The sequence below is a fragment of the Podarcis erhardii genome, assembly GCF_964252035.2.
Source record: "Podarcis erhardii genome assembly, chromosome: 7".
Lineage (NCBI taxonomy): Eukaryota > Metazoa > Chordata > Lepidosauria > Squamata > Lacertidae > Podarcis > Podarcis erhardii.
In genome coordinates, this window is record NC_138511.1 from 20171564 (window position 1) to 20185974 (window position 14411).

The 14411-nt window shown below is 46.4% G+C and overlaps 1 long non-coding RNA gene across 1 annotated transcript in view; it reads left to right on the top strand.

The window, feature by feature from the left end:
• LOC309347071 overlaps nt 1–14411 on the top strand; it is a 131345-nt gene that overhangs the window by 82912 nt on the left and 34022 nt on the right. Inside the window, exons 3-4 of the long non-coding RNA XR_014158817.1 lie at nt 5156–5232; nt 12809–12877. This is a non-coding gene — a long non-coding RNA (uncharacterized lncRNA). The remainder of the gene's footprint in view (nt 1–5155; nt 5233–12808; nt 12878–14411) is intronic.

Here is a 14411-nt window from a genome sequence, read left to right on the forward strand (position 1 = left end):
GAGCCCAGCCACCTTCTATTCACAGTCGCATAAGCACTACACTACAGCATGGCCATAAACCTGTACGTTCAACCTCTGAAATATACACCCAATATGTAGCAATGGAGATTTATGTTACTGCTTTATGAATGAACACTGTGTTTTATGAATGGACTCTGTATTTTGTGAATTACCTATGAGCCACCAATAGGGAGTTCTAGAATCTGACAGCTAACCAATTGGGTATTACCAAACAGTGACCCCTATTGCTGAAAGCAGGTAACCACCAGGGAATGCTTCCGCTCAGCCTTTGCACTGTTGACTGAACACACCCTGCTGTGCAGATAATGGAGAAAGCTTGTAAACTGTATTCCTTCTGGCATCCTGGCCAACTCTATCATGCTGGTGTAAACCCTGGTGCACCAGAAGCCCAGAATAGCAGCAAATAAAATCCGTTCATACATCAGCAACTGATAAGACTTGTCAACCAGTTCTTCCAAGGTCTTCCTAAATTATAAAGCTCCAAAATACAGGCCAAAAGAGAGCAGGTCTGGGAAGAGCGAGCCATATAATGGGCACCACCAGTGAAAAGGCCCTGCTCTGTGTAGCTCCTGCCCTGTCATTTGATAGGGTGCCCACTTGCCCTCCTTCTTGACATAGAATGCTCTCTGTTGGTGTCTCCAGGTCCAGTACAAAGACCATAAGAAGGGAGAGCAGGGACCTTGAAGTTCCCAACAGTTGTTAATCCAGCAAGCAAGCACACAGGTCACCTTTGTCACAGTCAGGATGCCTATGTCCTGGCCAGGCCTGCACCCAATCTTGTTTTTGTACAATCTTGTTTGTCCTCAGTAACCAAAATTATGTTATCAACATATACAAGCAGAAAAGTTGTTTTCCTTCATTTGCAAGAAATCGTACAAAACAAAGTGGCCCTAATAAAGAAAAGTTCCAGGGTGGCAACAGAAAGCAAACTAAAAATGCTTTTGCCGTTCATCAGAACTTTCCAGCAATATCAAGTTATAGGAAAACTGGTGCTATTAACAGTAACCCTTCTAGTTGGTTAATTGGTTCAGCAACTTCCATGAACATGACGTGTGATGCTAATTATTTCCCCCAAGAGTTAAATGATAACTAATCAGAGGCAGCTACAGTTGCAAATGGCAACAAAATATCTGTGAAAGGAAGAGGAGCAAATTTCTTCAAATGTGTTGCAGACAGAAATACTGTTTGTAATGAAGTGAGAGCAGTAGTTTACTTGCTTGAATTAACAACTAAGAAAGTTTTGAGAATTTAAATTCTAGATTAAAATTGATTACTTAATTGAGATGGGGATTGTAACAAAAACACTGGGGCCTAATTTGAGGGCCTGATATCTGGTGGGCAGACCAAAGCACTCATCAGGAGAGCTATGAGATTCAGGTGAGGGTCAGATGCCTTGTCAATCCCCGCAGATATATAACAGGAAGACCCTGCCTGGCCTCTTTTAAAGTTGGTGGCCATCATTAAGCCGAGAATGCTGCTCTTATTTCTGAGCTCAGTTTCTTGGTCATGTAGGAGTGTGATGGAATTTTGGGACGAGTGTGATGGAATGTGACAGAACTGTCTGCTAGAGGGAGCCTGCAACAAAATGTTGCGGCATAGAGTCCTTGTGCTTTGGGATTCTAGCCATTCAATTCCTCTTCCCCTCTGTTCCTTCCACACGCACACAACAGCCAGTCAGCATTCTGTGGCAACACAGCACTTTCATTTCTCATTGGCCTTTGTTGGAGAGCTCCCTTTCACTTAGGGCTCATATACATCTCGCTCTCCTTCAAACTCTTGGGGTTCTCCAAAGCTTGCTAGTGCCTTCTTCTTGTGCATGGGGGATACACCCTGAACATCAGCAATAGACGGGATTGTGATCGTTGGATCAGGCCAATGGCTCATCTATTCCAACATCCTGTTCTCACAGCAACCAATGGAATGCCCCAGTGGGAAACCAGCAAACAGGAACTGAGCATGACAGCAACATTCACCTCCTGATGTTTCCAGCAGTTGGTCTTCAGATCCATACACCAGGAATAAGACACCAGTCTAGAAGGGCCTTGATATAATGAATTAATTCCCCCAGCCACTCTGGGCGGCTTCCAACAAATTAAAACACAATATGACATCAAACATTAACATTTGCTCTGGTGCAATGTCATCTAACCTCCCAGCAAACAACTCAGAATGAATGCTCCTTAAAGAGCCAGCTGTGCTTTCCTCTCCCTGCATACAAATCAGGATGAATGCTCAACAAACACCCATAGCTAGGGGTTTTCAACCCCTTTGGAAAGCTCACAAAAAAAGACCACATGATAGTTTTCTTCAAATACCTGAAGGGCCGGATAGGTTATCTAGAGGGCAAAACTGTAATGGATAGGTGGCAATTGCATCACAGAAACAAATTAAAGCGGAATAACTCTGCCATTAATTCACCATCATCGTGTCACAGGTAGGTTGCAGAATACACCCACCATAACAGACCAGCCTGCAGGAGATCTCAGAAGTAGAAGGCAATTGATGGCTACTAGCCATGATTGCGATGCTCTGCCTCGATGGCTGCTTCTGAAATCCAGTTGCTGGAAACTGCAGGAGGGCAGACTGCTCTTGCGCTTGGTCCCCACCTCGAGGATTTTCCACAAGCATCTGGTCAGTGGCCACTGTGAAAACAGGATGCTGAACTAGGTGGGCCATTGGCAAGTCTCTTCTTAGCCTCAGAAGGCATGTAAGTATTTTATTAATGTCATTGGACGAAGTGATGAGAGACCAGAAGCAACCTTTGGCGCAAATAAAAGGGGGGAGGGGGAAAAAAACCCTACCCCCAAATACCCTTTAAAGAATCCATCGCCTGCAAATGGCACACCACACTTATGGCACCTGTGAGCCGCTGACTCTTTACATGGCAAACCTCAGAGGGCTGGGGCTCCCTCTTGTTTACGAGCTCTCATAATTTAGAGGAGGAAATGTGAGGCGCATTTTTTTTTTAAAAGTCCTGCAGTTTCTTCCCCCCACCCCACCCCACCCCACCCCCGCTTCTCCAGCAGATGCCTCTGCTTTGCTCAATTGCTTTTCTCCTGTCCCCGCCCCGGCAGCCCCCTCTCTCCTCCCAGCAGCTCAACCCTTTGCTCCTTCCGGGCAGCCGGAAGAGCAGAGTGTACTCAAATCCCCTTATGGGTTTTCCGCGCAGGCAGGGAGAGTTTGGGGAGCCAGAAGTCTTGTAAACGGAGGCAGCTGCAGAAGAAAAGACAGGTGGGGAGAGGAAGGGTGGGTGGATTGGCTGGGGGACTAACACTGCGTCTGCAAGAGGAAGGGAGGCAGGGCTGAGTCAGACCCATTTAAGATGCCCCAGGTGGCTCACTGGCTTTGGACAAGAACATGCCTCCTGTCAGTTCAGCCTATTCATTGCTCTGCCCAGCTGAGTTTTGACTGTGCTTACAAGCAGCAGCTCTCTAGGATCTCAGAAAAGGGCTTTCTCAGCTGTACCTGGAGGTGCCAGGGACCTTCTTAAGAACCGCCTCTGCCCATTTAAAGCAATCCAGACCCTGCAATCATCATCTGAGGCCCTTCTTTGTGTGCCCCTCCACAAGAGGTCTAAGGGGACGCAGTTGGCACTGTGGGTTAAACCACAGAGCCTAGGACTTGCCGATCAGAAGGTCGCCAGTTTGAATCCTCGCGATGGGGTGAGCTCCCGTTGCTTGGTCCCTGCTCCTGCCCACCTAGCAGTTCGAAAGCACGTCAAAGTGCAAGTAGATAAATAGGTACCACTCCAACAGGAAGGTAAATGGCATTTCCGTGCACTGCTCTGGTTCGCCAGAAGCGGCTTAGTCATGCTGGCCACATGACCCAGAAGCTGTACGCCGGCTCCCTCGGCCAATAAAGCGAGATGAGCGCCGCAACCCCAGAGTCGGTCACGACTGGACCTAATGGACAGGGGTCCCTTTACCTTTACCTTTACCTTTACCACAAGAGGTCTGGAGGTAGCGAAACAGGAATGGGCCTTTTCTGTGGTAGCTCCCTCCTTGTGGAATGCCCTACCCAGGGAGGCTGCTTGGTGCCTTTGTTATAAATCTTTAGGCACCAGGCAAAAAAACCAGCCTTTGGCTGATTAAACTATTTATGGCCTTTTAAAGTAAGAGTGTGTGTGTGTGTGTGTGTGTGTGTGTGTGTGTGTGTTGGGGCAGGTTTATTGTTTGCTACTGTGCTATGCATTTTTGTGTTATATATTGTAAACTGCCCTGTCATCCTCGGATGAAGGGTGGTATAAAAATTCAATACATAATGGTGATAAAGGTGATGCAGATCAGATGTTCTGCCACAGAGCTATGGTCCTTCCCTGAACAGATAGCAGCACAGGAATACCACTGGTCTCTCTAACTCAGTACATAACTGGCTAGTGGCAACTCTCCTGGGTTTCAGGCAGGGTGGTTTTCCCAACCCTACCTGGAGATGCACAGGATTGAACCAGGACCTTCTGCATGCAAATCAGGTGCTCAACCACCGGGCCACAGTCTCTTCCCAATACTTACACTTGGAACCCTTGCCCTGCGTTTGGCCTGTGTTTCCTCTTTCCCTGTAACATCATGGTTGGGTGGAATTTCACGTGTTGGCAATTTTCTGAGATGTAAAATGGGATAGAATTATTCAATTGAACCAGCCAGTCACAGGATGCTGGTAACAATCTATCCTTGTTTATGTCATCCTGCCCCCTAGTGGGCACAGTAGCAAACGACCACTTTGGCAAAGCTGGAATTTTGACATTGAAAAAACCCAAATCAGTTTAAAAAGGGTTAAGGGGGGAAATGGTAAAGTAGTAATGAAGTATAAACTTCCAGAATGGATTAGAGTGAACGATGATAGGCTAGAGAGAGAGAAAAGTTTAAAGATAAGTGGAATCCCTTAACTGAATTTACGTGGAATAAATATAACATAACTGTTGATGAGTATAATAGCTTTTCTAGGTGGGAAAGTATTAATATATGCATATCAAAAGGTATTACATGTGTGTATTTAATAACTTCTTGTAACTACTGCATATCTTTGAGATTTAATAGTTTTTTTTAAAAAATAATAAAATAAGAAGCAAAGCCCAAATAAATAGATAAATAGAAAATCTTTACAGTGCAATGATCTAATGCATTCTGCCTCCCCTTAGGCATGCTCAGGTGGGCTTGTGGATGGACACCCCTCATGTGAAGGTGCCGTTTTGCATGAACCAGCACCGAAGGCTGAGTGAGTGTGATTGTCTACATGACCATGAATAACTTTCCTGATTGTAAGATGCTTTGCGCAGCAGGGGAAAGCATGGACAGAAATTAAATGAAGCTAAAACTCAGCTTCCATCCGAGCTTTGATCAGTTTTAAATGTTCACATAGAATTAAAAACACATGATCTTTCTCCCTTTTCCCTTCCCCCCACCCCGCCGCCACACTCTGCTTTCCACGATAATTTCCCTTAAAAGACAAACTCTCATACTCTCAGCCAACCTGATACAACTGTTCCCCCTACTGGCGAAAGATAGCATAGCATCGGGCACACAGAACTTTGCTGCACGGAAAGTGCTTTAAGCACATTACCCCTGCTGTAACCTACATGTAAGATTGCCAACTGACTTCCCACCCAGTGCTTTAGGAAAGGGCCATAGCTCAGTGCTCATGCAAAAGACCCCAGGTTCAATCCCCAGCCCAGCATCTCCAGGTAGGGGTGGGAGGGAGACCCCCTTCTGATATCCTGGAAAGCTGCTGCTGGCCAGTGTAGGTGTTACTGAGCTAGACGAACCAATGGTCTGACTCAGTATAAAGCAGTGAGCATCCTGTGTTCTAAATAGAAACCCTTGTGTTAGCACAGTGGTCAGCTTTCTTCTCCGGAATTTCACTTGGCACGCCAACCAACCGTTTGGCCTCTTGCTTGGAAGGGGCTTTGTCAAAATCTGAGCCAGAGGCTGCGGGGAATGGGAAGTGCTGAGGGATCCTTGGGCGGGGAGGGGGGGAACAAGCCCTCAATGGCTCCCTAACATCCCCCCCACCCCTCGCTTCCTTGTACTTAATCCTCATTAGCGTGAAACCCCACTTCAATTAACACAGGGCTTCCAAGGCTCCTCCTCCCCTTTTGTCTTTCCCGTAATTGGACTGGTCCTGCTGCTTTAAGTAGGCAGCTTACATGTCCCGAGGTACCCTGAGAAAAGCTGGGCATGGCACGGAACGGTCCCTGTCCCTACTTGATGGATCTTGCAAGTGGGGAGGAAAAATGACAACATAATTGGAACCTCTTCTTTTGTGATGCACACATCCCCCCTAGTGCCCATTCATGGGTTGAAGGGAGGAGAGAGGGTGACAGATGGGGACAGGATGGTATGGCATCAATGGGGCATGTCCAAAAGCCTTTTCATTGATCTCGCTGCCAGTCTGAGCCTCTGCTACACCCCCACCCCCACCCCTACTTCCCAGCTTTCTATCTGTTGACATCCAAACTCCCATCGGACCAGTGAGTCATATTCTTTGCCTCTTTTGTGCCACGGGACTTGGAATAAGCTTAACATATGAACATAAGAACAGCCTTGCTGGATCAAGCCATTGACCCATCTAGCCCTACATCCTGTTCTCACAGTGCCTAACCTGCAAGCAGAACGTGAGCACAACCTTTTCTTACCCGTTTTCAGCAACACATCCAGAAATACTGCTGCCTCCCAACTGTGGAGGCAGAGCGTAGTCATCGTGGCTAGTAGCCATCAGTAGCATTTACTTCCATAAACTTTCTTCTTCTTTTTTTAATACATTTTTATTGGTTTTTAAACAAACCATTTCCAACAATCATTTAACATAAATTCTTATCTTATACAATATTTTAGACTTCCATCAACAACCTCTGAAGATTTTGCGTTCTTTATCACTAATTCTGCATTTCTTAATTTCTCTATTACTTTTAATTATCATTAATAATTCTCTTCATAATCTCCTTTGCAATATTTCACATAATCCTCCTTACACAACTTCTTGCAGTCCTACTAGCATAATCTGTTTATTACAATTGCTTTTTAGATAGTTCAAATATTTGCTCCAGTCTTCTAAGAATCTCTGGGCCCGCAGGTTTCGAATCCTTCCTCTTAATTTGTCTAATTCTGCATAGTCCATTAATTTCATTTGCCACTCTTCTTTCGTCGGTAAATCTTCTTGTTTCCATTTCTGTGCCAGTAATATTCTTGCTGCCATTATTGCATATAAAAACAATTTACAACCCGTTGTAATGTCTGTTATGTCCTCCCCTACAATGCCCAGTAAAAATGCTTCTGGTTTTTTAATATACTTCCATAAACTTTCTAATCCTCTTTGGGAGCCATCCAAGCCGATGGCCATCCCTGTCTCCTGTGGGAGTGAGTTCCATAGTTGAACTATGTGCTGCATGAGAAGAAGTGCTTCCTTTTATCAGTCCTGAATCTCCCCCAACAATGGATGCCCAGGAGTGTGTGCGTGTTTTGTGGGTGCAGTGGTGTTGATGGTGGGGATCCCACAACCAGAGTGTCCCATAGAGGTTGCCTTCCACAAAGCATTCAGAGTGGCTCGCTTCTCCTTGTAGGTAGGGGTGTGGGAGAAATTTGATTCAATTTGCCTTTCAATGCAAATCTAAACAAGAGAAGAACTTGAAGCATCCATCCTTCAAAAGTCGCACTTCTTTGTCTTCTTGGTTTCTGAGACAAAAACTTTAAGAAAGTTTAAGAAAGAATGGGAAAAATTTATAATTTAGTTAGGAGACCACTGTCAGCAGATGAAAACATTAGCAGGATTTTAACCTCACTTGTAATGTAACAAATACTATGGACAATACAGGTAGATACCAAATATAGACTATGAAATAATATGCAGTTGGAAATGTTGGCAATAGGACCCATGGAAGGGATGGGGGGGGGGAGTCTCGAGATTCAGAGAAATCTCTTTTTATGGATATCTCTTTGGTATTGTCATAAATTTACATTTGTAAAATCAAATAAAAATGATTCCAAAAGTCGCACTTCTTTGGATTTTGGAATGCAGATCTCGGGCCAAGCGATGTGTACAAAAACATATACATTGGGACAAAATTTCCATAAAATGTATATGTTCCAGAAAACAACGTGCCAGTTTTCTAGAACTGCAGGTGGGGAGAGTTGCTGTTGCACTTGGGTCTTGTTTGCAGGCTTCCCATAGGCATCTGGTTGGGCACTGCAAGAATGGGATGCTGGACGAGGTGGGCCTTTGGACTGATTCAGCAGGGCTCTTCTTAACGTTCTTAACCTGAAGTGCTGCTGGTGATCAGTGCAGACAATACTGATTTAGAGAGGCTAAGAGTCTGATGCAGTATAAGGTGGTTTCCAACATTCCCTGGGAAAGATAGTTCCTTAGATAGCCACTAATAGGCAAATTAGCCTGCCTGGTAAAGGTGTCTTCCTGGGTTCTATATCAGCCATGCTTAACAGAGAGTTCCAGATTTTACTGAGCTGCTGCTGCTACTACTACCATCAGTCCCAACCAGCCTGGTCAGGGGTGAAGGGGGAGGGCAGAGAGGTCTTAAGCTTGGGATTTCTCACCAACAGCACAACACTTCTGGCCAGCCTTGATTCTGTTTGCTACGACAACCGGTTAAAACGACTGCAAAAGGAATACAGCTTGCACATCCTGACGTCAGCCCTCTGTACAGAACCCTCAGTGTTCTCAGGTCACCTCCAGAGAAACTTGAATAAATCTTGAGTTCATTAAACTGCAAGTGCTTTTAAGCTGTTGTGACCTGGTCATCTGGAGGCTGGAAAGATTTGGAGCAATAACATGTCTCGGGTGCAGTTGGGGGAGGCAGATCAAGTTGACCCGCTGGGGCCAAATTAGCACGTGCTGTTGCAAAAAATAAAATAAAAAACACAGTCCAGAGGCCATAAATCTTCTGCAAAGCAACAAAGGGTTAGAAAGAAATGACAAAGAGAGCATCTGGCCCAAGGGCTGCTGGAAGGGTGTTTTCGGAGGAGGAAAAACGGGCAGGCGGCACCCGTCGGAAAGCTGGACAAAGCTGCTTAGCTGATGCCTCCTCTGCTAAATGCCTCCTCAGCTTTTAAAGTGCCCAGCTGGGTGACTTGGGAACAGCCCCAGCCCCCCGAAAAACAAAGGCAAGTAAGTTAATTTGTACAAAAGGAGCTGGGTCTTTAAAAGGCTCTGTGGTGGTCCTGAGAGCTGGGTAGAATCCTGTATATAGTGCTTCAGGCTGCAGGTGTCAATGACCATTTTTTGAATGTGAAAAACCCCCGCTGTCAGTAGAAAATCAGCACCCAAGGAAAAAACCATTTCCCTGCTGTGCTAGTTTTCTACTTGCATGGAGTTCATAAGTATATGACTGTTCAGAAATTGTATAAGATTGTAAAAAGAGCCAGCAGCCTTTACAGTTTTGACTGTGGTCAACCAGATACCTCCTAGGAAGCTCCTAAGGAGGACCTGAGTGCAAAAGAAAACTCTGCTTGCATATGAACATAAGATCCAGGAGGCTATTATGTTCTTTGTTTGTTAAAGGTGCTGCTTTGTGAGAGGTAAACTACAATTCTCACAATTCTTGCAGCAGAGGAAGCTGTGTTCTTTAAGCATATGGTATGGAGATGTTACTGTACAACCTCTTGCTGCAGCAGCAAATGAGGATGCTACAATGTCATGTGTGTGCAGTGGTTCTCCCTATATCCTCTCCTCCTGCCTCTCTTCATCAGCTACTGAATGTATCAGGTCATATATTCTGGAAGCCCTTTGCAGTGGGGTGGGGGGAAGCATTCCAGATGGTGTCAGTTCCACCTCCACCTCTCCAGCCCTGTTGGGAGCACATGGGAGGCAGCTGGAAACAGAAGAGAAGCAGCCGCCTACAGTACTGTATCTTGCCAAGGACCACAGCAGGAAGGATGCCTGGACTGGGCCTGTTTCCCGGGAAACTGCAGTGTGGGGAACACAATGAGGACTGGAGGCTTTTTTAAAAAACCCACAACAACAACAACCCACCCCCTTTTTATAACCTCAGGGGAGCCAGGGAGGGTTAGGGTTTGCCCTTCTCGGACAGCCAAATGCTATTGTGTTTTTATGACAGTGGAACGTAGCAAGGTTGTGTTTCTTCGCAGCTGCCGGAGTGACTTATAGGGCTGCCCAGGGCGAGGCTGAGATTTAGGAGGGAGGGGGGGTCGCTCTGAGTTGCAATTCTCATAAGGAATTCCCTCCCCTGGCTTCAGTTTTGATGAGGAGATCTAAGGGCACCAAGTGAAGCTTTGAGGCAAAGCAGCTCAAAGCAGTTGTGGTGTGTGTGGGGGGGGTATATTTGAGCCAGGATCCTCCCCCACCCCTAGAACGGAGCCCTACAACCCATTCTTGAGGCAGATAGTCCCCGGTTCAATCCCTCCATGTAGGGCTGGGATAGACCCCTGTCTGAAATCCTGGAGAGCCGCTGCCGGTCAGTGTAGACAACACTGAGCTAGATTATCATTATTCTGACTCTGTATAAGGCAGTTTCCTATGCCTTTGAAGGCTCAGTGATAAGAGCACATGCAGAAGGTCCCAGGTTTGGTCTCCAGCATCTCCAGGTGTGACCGGGAATGTCCTCTGCCTGAAACACTGGGGGGCTTCTCTTAGTCAGCATAGCCCATGCTGAGCTAGATGGATCAGTTGCCCGACACAGTACCAGGCAGCTTCCTATGTTCCTGTCCCACTGTTGGCCCCATCAGCTGCTCAAGGATGCCAGATGTTGACACCAGCCCAGCCCAGGGCTCTTTTGCCAAGGCAGTGTGGCCAAGTGGCAGCATCAACCATTATTCTAGGTCAGGGTTTCCCAACCTTGGATTTCCAGCTGTTTTTGGACTACAACTCCTATCATCCCTAGCTAGCAGGACCAGTGGTCAGGGATGATGGGAACTGTAGTCCAAAAACAGCTGGAGACCCAAGGTTGGGAAACTCTGTTCTAGATAGTGCAATAGGGCATCTCAGAGAACCTCAGAAGGCTGCATCGTGCAGTCGCAGCATGAGGCCTGAGATGTGTCCTCTGCCAGTAGAAAAAAATGCCTCTCCCCACTACAAAAAAATAAAATAAAATAAAATCTTTCTCTGAAGGCAACAACCCTGAGCTGGAATTGTTTCTCTGTGAGATCTCATACCCATTGAATCTGAAGATGCAGCAAATGGGGAGCTTGCCAGAGTCTCTAGGTGTGGCCTCTACAGTGATGTAATTAGGTGAGGCTGGGTGATGTCACTGGGTTGCCAACTCCAGAAAGTGAAAAATCTGATACGTGGGGTGGACTTTGGAGAAGAGCCCAGCAGTAAAGAGGCAGGGCTAGGAATGTAGAGAAATACGTGGCATTTTTTCCTCCTCCTCTTTTTTTTATTATTAAAGGAATTGCTTCTAATTATCCCCCCCTAGTGGGGCTGCTGGTGTTGGAGACAGAATGCCTCTGTACCAGTTGCTGGAAATCACAAGCGGGGAGAGTTGCCATTGACCTCAAGCCCTGTTCGTGGCATTTCTGGAGCCTTCAGTATGGACACTTTGAGAAAAGGATGTTGGACTAGATGGGCCTCTGCCTATGATGACATGCTCTTCTTGATTTGACATGTTATTGACACAATAACAGTGCATTAGCAGTGGAATAACTTGCTTTAGGTGCTTGCCCAATGCCACCACGCTATTCCTGTCTGAAGGGGCTACAGAGCAACAAAAGCAGGACAAGGACCAGAACCTTCATGGGTTTATACACACACACACACACACACACACACACACATGGATTCAGCTGGAAGTTACTGATTGGAAATGTAGCACTGTGACTGCCCCCAAACTTTTGAGGCACAAACAGTACTGAAAGCAGGATCACATGTGAGACCACCTTGATAGCATCATAAACACAAAATATTATGAACGCACTTTAAAGAAGAAGAAGAAGAAGAAGAAGAAGAAGAAGAAGAAGAAGAAGAAGAAGAAGAAGAAGAAGCAGCAGCAGCAGCAGCAGCAGCAGCAGCTACTGCAGGGCCTCTTTCATACCTTCCAGTGTGTTTCTGTATCATTTGCCTTACATAAGAAAGTTCAATATTTGGGAGTTTGCGTGGTTGTTGCACAAGACCTCCCAATCAGTGATTACTGTGTAACCTGAATTTACTTTTATGTGATTGAATCTTTTGTGGAAATAGCCAGAGATTGGAAGTATCCTAGGAATTATATTGCTGTGGGATTCTTCCACAGTTTGAACAGATGTACCTGGGCTCAGGAGGGAGGAGAAATTTGTTTCAGTTAGGATTTTCATATGAACCTACCTAATTCACACTTCCTGAGACAGTGTGCAAATGGAAATGCAGTTTTCATGAGAAATTCACTCTTCTGCATTTGTGCTGCTGTTCTCCAACCAAATAATGGGCCCAGAAATGTGTATATTAAGGGAAAGTGTGCGTAAAAAAAGAACATATAAAATGCATTGCATTAGGGGAAACTGCCTGCAAAAATGTGTGTATGGTGACGAATTTTCACAAAGACCTATTTTAGAAATCGCAAACGGATGTGTATATGTAGAGAACTGAACTTAAGACTGGTAAAACAAGAAATTGAAACGGACGGCATTCTCCATCCCTAGCCCCAAACCCCTCTCTCTCCTCCCCCACCCCCATTTATATCTCCCCAATGTGGTTTCCAGATGTTGCACAGCCTTCCAAATAGGTCTTGCCAGCATGCTGGCGACAGGCCTCTTGCCTTGTAAACCATGCCTTGTCTTTATCAAGAGGGGACTAAAGCAGAAAGCCAAACCTTTCTAAAGAGAGTGTCCCCTCTGCCTTTTTTTCCACCCAGAAGCACCCACCCACAGAGGACTTTGGCATGATCTAGAAACAAAGAGCCAACTGTGTGTACCGTGTTGAGGTCAGTGACCTACCTTATTGTCCATGGGTTGGGGGGGTCACGCGCTCCACCTTTTGACAGACTTTCCCGTTGTCCACGTTCAAAAGGGAAGAAAAGAGGTAGAGTTTGCAGCGACAACAGGGGTCAGGACCTGACCTATTGTGTCTTCCCAAAAGGAGAAACAAAAGGCTCAGATGGGGTGCTCCAGCGAAACTCAGCTCTGTGAGTGATGGGGGTCCCCACCCTTCTGTCCAATTTTGGAACGACAAATGTCAGCCCTGACCTCGGAGGTTTGCGAAAACAACCTCTCTTTGGCCAGGACATGCCTTTCGCTTTTGTCCCTCAGAAGAAGATGAACCTCGGAGGTGTTTATGGAAGGCTTAGCTGGGCATAACTCAACAGAATAAGAAAGAGGCCAAGCAGTGCCACGGAAGGGAACACCAGAAGTGGAAGCAAGCCGTGTGGGCAAACAGAAATTCAGCAGACTTTTTTCTTTTCTTTTGCCAGGGAAGAATTGGCAACTACGAGTTCTGCTAACCCGGTTCAAAACCAGAAGAACAAAACTTTCTTTCAGAGCCGGAGTGGATAATCTTTTCCACCCTGAGGGCCACATTCCCTCTTGAACGATCTTCTGGGTGGGGCTGGAGGCAGAAGTGGGTGGAACAACGGAGGCAGCTCTCGCCTTCGTTACAGTAGGCTATATTCCAGCCATGCAACACACACACACTCAAATACATACCCCTCTCCTTCCTCCATCTAGGCAAGCAATAGACATTATCTATTTGTCTAGACAGCATCTTAAAAAGCAGGGACATCACCTTGCCGACAAAGGTCCGTATAGTTAAATCCATGTTTTTCCCAGTAGTGATGTATGGAAGTGAGAGCTGGACCATAAAGAAGGCTGATCACCGAAGAATTGATGCTTTTGAATTATGGTGCTGGAGGAGACTCTTGAGAGTCCCATGGACTGCAAGAAGATCAAACCTATCCATTCTGAAGGAAATCAGCCCTGAGTGCTCACTGGAAGGACAGATCGTGAAGCTGAGGCTCCAATACTTTGGCCACCTCATGAGAAGAGAAGACTCCCTGGAAAAGACCCTGAGGTTGGGAAAGATGGAAGGCACAAGGAGAAGGGGACGACAGAGGACGAGATGGTTGGACAGTGTTCTCAAAGCTACCAGCATGAGTTTGACCAAACTGCGGGAGGCAGTGGAAGACAGGTGTGCCTGGCATGCTCTGGTCCATGGGGTCACGAAAAGTCGAACACGACTAAACGAATAAACAACAACATTGGTCATTTTAGCCAGGCAAAACCCATGTTGACAGCATGGAGCAGGGCTGGTGAGAAGGCACTACTCCGGACTTCCGGGTTAGCGCCATCAACTAATGGCGGATTCCCTCTGAGCTCCGGAGGGAATTGGCTCCGCAGGATCGGGTCTTGCCGCTACGGCGACGCGGGGACCCTTAAAAATCACAGGCGTGGAAGCCTGTGAATGTGGGGACTCAGCGGGCACCATTTGCGCCCCCCCCCCAGCTGTGAAGGAGCCTTTTTAAA